Source organism: Micrasema longulum, unplaced genomic scaffold (genome assembly GCF_059751315.1).
Source record: "Micrasema longulum isolate JH-2025_06_02 unplaced genomic scaffold, ASM5975131v1 h1tg000482l, whole genome shotgun sequence".
NCBI classification, from domain to species: domain Eukaryota; kingdom Metazoa; phylum Arthropoda; class Insecta; order Trichoptera; family Brachycentridae; genus Micrasema; species Micrasema longulum.
The window spans coordinates 81,225-87,224 of record NW_028277679.1 but is presented as its reverse complement, the minus strand read 5'-3'; the positions used below and the strand labels follow the sequence as shown (position 1 = coordinate 87,224).

At 28.1% G+C, this 6,000-nt stretch overlaps 1 protein-coding gene across 1 annotated transcript in view; it reads left to right on the top strand.

Annotated features, from left to right (window-relative positions):
* Positions 1-1,064: 1,064 nt before the first annotated feature.
* Positions 1,065-6,000, top strand: part of LOC148281241 (neurotrimin-like) — a gene marked incomplete at its 3' end in the record, with an annotated part of 85,998 nt that continues 81,062 nt past the window's right edge. The window contains exon 1 of the mRNA XM_088226991.1: positions 1,065-1,420. The remainder of the gene's footprint in view (positions 1,421-6,000) is intronic.

Sequence of the window (6,000 nt, the reverse complement as noted above, 5' to 3'; positions counted from 1 at the left end):
TAAAAATGCGTTTTTTACGCGCGCTTTTGCGTTTAAAATACCACCTCTGGCTTAAATACGACACTTTTTTATGTCTGCCCAAATAAGCTAGATAAACTGATTTTATTAATATTTATGGCAATTACTTTGCGGGGCCATATTTTCAGTGTCTACCGGCTTCAAGATGTATCCGTCTCTTCGTCAAGACAATAATAACACTAACATGCAAACCTTACTATGCGCCTTCACTACAATAGTTTCTCAAAATAAAACAATGCACTGAAAGCACACAATATAATATTAAAGGTTTGACCAACGTACACTGATTATATTTAAATAATGATTTTTGTTGTGAAAACCACACTTATTAAATTTATATTTTAAAAAAACCACAAACTCAAAACACGGAATTTCAATATACGTCTATACGAGTATATTGTGCCTGAAATATATATTTATGTGATTGTGTTATACATTTTAAGCTTATTGAAGAGTAAAGTTCTTTTTCCATGATTATGAATATTTTTTTATAGAACAGGTCTATCTTAACTAGCGAACGTAGTATAAAATACAATCCCTTATTTATTTCTGTAGCCGGACAGAAACACATGTTGAGAAACTGGCTTGGTTCAGAAAAAAATATTGACGGAATGGGTTTATATAATGATGCTAGAATGTACAGAAAACATTTCAATGCTTTATTTATGTGGTTGTTACAAATGAAACTTGTGTTCAACATTACGTTCGTACTTTTGAATACATTTGTGACGCGTGGGTCTTATTTTTTCGGCGACGCCTCGTGATAGATTACTGGCGTTCCATACACATAGGCCTGTCCTGAACACAATATCCGACCACACTCGCATGTACATATGCCCAACCAAGATATAGGAGCAAAAGCGAAAAACCATTCACTAACAAAACGGCTAAGACAGTTTCCAAGGGAGGCGGGGCCAGGGTGTTCTTAAGCCCCGCCCGATTTCCCGAAGGCTCTCTCGGGAGCGATCGGTAGTTCTCGGGTGGCGTCGGAAAGCCCTAAAGAGGAAAATCGGCTGAAGATATTCAGTTGTCCGCTGACTCCTGGCGCGAGTGCTCGTCACGCGGTTATGCCATGTCGTAAATTACACGAGCTGAATTTACGAAAAACTATAAATTTAATACCACACTTTTTTTTGGCGTTCAAAATGGTTAAACAATTATAAAAACATGAGTTATTTATATATTTAATAGAAAAACTAAACTTTTCTTAAAGTTTTTACTACTTTTATATGGTTTTTAATTTTCAAAGATTATAAAAGTGAGTGAACAATTAACTGTTAATTAAGTCAAATTAAAGTATATTCATGTTTGTTAATAAATACGTAAAAAATAAAAGTTTTTTCTGTGTTTCTTCAATATTTAAAAAGTTTTTGCTGACTGAAGGCGAAGATTAAATTTTAAGGTATGATAGTAAAAAAAATTTATTGAATAAACTGTTAATGTAATATTTGCATTTGTTTATGCATATTAACTATTTATTTTAAAAGCAACATGTCAATAACATAAAATTTTAATTTTAATTTGTGGTTAAACAAAATAAAAAACATTTTTACGAAGAAAATACATCAAATTTAAAAAATCAAACTTCAAAAATAACATTGTGTCAAGCAAGCAAAGATGCTCAAAAACGGAAAAAATCTACCTCTAAAATGCATTTTTACCCTCTTTGCCTGCATTTTCCTAAAATATGGCGTGTTCATTAATTAAATTTTGGTGTTTTTATGATCCACCGATTTTTTTGTTTCTGAAACATTTTTGCTATAGAGCGGGGTTCAAACCCCGAACCTCTGACTTGGAGATCTAAACACAACCCACGACCACGTGACCTAAACGCGAATATAAAAAAAAAACAAACCGAAGTCAACAAATAGTAAATAAAAATTATGTTTTAAGTCAGCGAACTATTAAAAAATAAATGTATAATTTGCCTTCATAAAAATTAAACAGCCGACGCTCAACCAGTACCAATGAACATTTTTAAACGTTTATGCTAAAAAATATACATTTAACTTTTTTTTTAAACAATATTTTTTTTTTTAATTTGTTTTATTTATTTATTTATTTATTCATTATAACAGAACATATTAAATAAATTAGTAACGTATCTCAAAAGTTTATGAGACCAAAATATCTGTATCGATTTTGGATCCAACATAACGGAAAGTGGAAGCGCATAGGTTTTTAAAATACAAAAATTAAATAATTTTCCAGGACCATCTGTATTCTTTTTTTAATGTTTACATTTAATCATATATATATTTTTCGTCAACTGTGCCCAGCTTACAAAGGTACATACCCTGTTTCAAGCTAGCGTATTCCATTTTTAAGCATAGTAATAATTAACAATTTAATTTAAAGAACAGACAAATAAAATATAAACTTACTAGTATACACATATTTATACAAAAAAAATATGTATAAATACAAATACATACATGCATACACAAAGTGCACCATATTATGATTCAAAACAAAAAATATATGTCTTTTCCACTAGAGAGAATCCAATTTCGATTATGGAGAGGCACAAACGTTATATTTTAATTTTAAAAAGTAATAGATAAATTGCAAAAATTGTATTGTTGTAAATAATTAATTGTAAATGAAATAAATTATAAAGCCAATTTAATAATGCAACATTAACAAAATAATACTTTATTCAATATCAAACTAAGTTTAATAAATAGTTTATAATGTAAATAAAATATTTGGGCATTTCGTATTTGTTTAATCGTATTTTAAAAAGATTAATCTTATTCGAGTAAAAAAAATGTACAAAAATCTTGAAAAAAACTGAAGTACATTTTTAAAGGATGTTTTGAGCTTGTGAATTATTTTAGTATTTTAAGGCTGCCGATAAATCAAAAAACAATTTTTACGCAAGCGATAACTTGTCAGACATTCAATATTTTATTTTATAAAAACTTTGAATCACAAACTTTTGAGAATATTTGATTTATATTACTAATTATTTAAAACTTATATTCTTTTTTTGAAAAGCAGAAACCTGATAGACGTTTAAAATGCTCAGCTATAAAAGGTATTTTTTAAGTATCCCCTCTGAAAAAAGATAATGCGAGAATATCTGAAAAATAGCCCTATTGGACGATAATGTAATGTGATATTGCAAAAGGTTCAGAGCCCATATTTCATAAAAACTTTGAAGATTCTTTTCAGACTTTTATTATGAAATTATCCTAACGATTTGTTTGAAAACCTTAAGGTTACTTCGAAAATTAAAAGGTGAGATAAATTGCGTTTGATGTAAAACACTCAAAAACATGTTTTATGAGTAATTTTAAGGCAATATTTGTAACATCGATTATTTTAACAAATACATTTTGTATAAAATACCGTATTATTTTATTGGAACCGCAAAAAAAACTTGTTTTAAAATGTGTTCAAAATAAGACAAGACGATAAGTTTGAATTTCAAAATAATAATTTTCATGTTCATTATTGGGCGTTGAATATGTATTTTGTCTGCCTTGTTGTGAGCTTTTTTTTCTACCAAAAAAGAAGTCTTGCTCTTAAATTCCAACAGAAATGACACAATGATTCAAAATGCTTTTCTAACATCGCAGTATTTCATAATCACTTTAGAACTTTATTATAAGCAAAAAATGATCTATTAAGAGATACCAGAAATTAAAAATTAATATCCTTGATTGTTTTTATTTCAGTGGGAACCGATTGTAAACAAATCTTTCAATTGTGTGTTTTCGAATGAATACCCAGTTGAAAGGGTGAAATAATATATGCTTTATTAATTATTTTTAGCGGAAATTGATCTCGGGTTATTCAGCATAATTGACCCGCAACTATTGCATGAAGAAGACATATTTTCGATCATAATAAAATGATTTTAATTAACAAAATGTACAATGTTTCTGTGCGTTTAATGCTTTGATAAAACAAAAAACTTGTTTAAAAATTCTTTTTGAATCACAAATTTGGTTAAATATCCAATTTAAATTAAGGTTACATAGATAAACACGCTGAATTGCTTTAATATCAATCCTGTTTTGATAGTATTATTGATTGGTGTCTGATTTAAATTCACTCTATTTGATTACATCTGAAACGGTTATTAATCTAACTCATATTATTTGAAATACATCAATTTATTATTTAATCAGTACTCTCCACTTTGAGTTAACATGATCAAAGATTTGAATTTAATCAAGATTTGTACACGTGAAGGCTTTCATAACGTCGCCAGTCCGATATAAACGTCCTAAACACGCGCCAAACATTGAATAAAAACTAACATACTTAAGAAAAATCACAATAGTATTTTAAAAATTAGGAACACGCATTCTTACTGTGGTTTAAAATATTTTCCTACATTAATAATTCAATCTGCTACGCAAAATGGAGAAATATGTTTTAAAACATTCATTAAATCCTGAAATTGTCAGTATTTTCACATATTCCGCAGTTTATTCTTAAGTCAAAGTCAATGAGATTATTCTTTTAATATCAATCGACAATGCGATTCTAATTTTACATGGATCATAAAATAGAAGGAGAAATTTGTTTAATGTATAAACAAAAAGAAATTTGTGTTTGAACTTTGTGGTTATTCAGTATTCTAATAAATTTAAATAAAAGCGCATGTTAACAAATTTTTAAAAATTAAACAATTTCAGGATCTTAGAAATTAAAAAAGTTTTTGATAATATGAAAAATAATTCGTTTATTTACCTACATATTTTAAAAACTATATGTGCAAAATTTCACACCAATATTTTACTTGAGTACTGGGGATAGTTATTCAAACAAGGGAAACAGTGCGATATAGAAAAATACTTTTTAAGGATCTATCAGGGGCAAATTTTCCTTTGCAAATTTGCAGCTTACAATATTTTTTTGACATCGAACGGTATATTTTGTGTTATATTATTATTAGGAAAAAACGCATTTAAAAAAAAGACATTGCATTTCTTGGGTCAATAAATTGACATCATATTTTTTCATTCCATACAGCGAGCCAGTTGTGGTTCTATCGGCCAAAATTATAACTACTGGAGTACACGAGACTACTTTGCTGAAGAAAAAACATGAATTTTTTTACGTCTCTAAAACTTAAATTTTAGAATCATGTTCGAAAAATTACACTTGCGATTACAGGAAAATCTTGCAGCTTTCTTTAATGTAATTTAGTCTTTCATCACTTCTACATAAGGGCTACTACTCTTTAAAATAAATCTATTCGAGTAAAGACGGTTTAAGAGAGGTGGCATTGTACGCAGTCGTTATGTGTGAGAGAGAGATAACAAATATATTTTGTATGTTTTAACACGAAAGTTACAATAATACTTGATAAGTTTCGGTGGTTTTGTAAAATTTGTTGTAAAATAAATAATATAACAAATTTTAATTTTAATCCATAATATTAGCGTATCAGTCTTTTGTGGATTTTAAAAAACAAAGATTTGCTAAACAAAAATAAAATAAACATGATTTATATGTTTTTGAGCACACTGATGATAGTTGAATTATAGGTTTTACTTCAGTATCCACTTATATAGTTTTAAGAATATATATATATATATATATTCATAATTATAAAATGTTTAATTTATGTGGTTTTGTGAATGTTAATGTGATATAAATATCAATGAAACTATGATTCTAAAAACGTAATTTACATTTGGTTTAGTGAACTATCGTACTCGTTGAGGAAAGCTTTTAAATAATTTAGTTTTTATCTTATTCACTAAAAAATAGTGTTTTATTACAAAACAAGTTATAAGACGGAAACAAACATGCATTGGTAAAATTGGTAAAATAAAACAGTTATATACATTATTTTTTCGGCGGTTGAATATGAAATAGCAGTGCGGATAAATCGTTGTTTTATATTGACTAGGGTGGCGGTTCGAGCTCTAACGGGTTCCGGTTTTTTGCAAATTGTGTTTTTCTTGAAAGGAATAACCCGCTATGTTTCTATTTAGAGGCTTGTCAGCAGGTGGAATA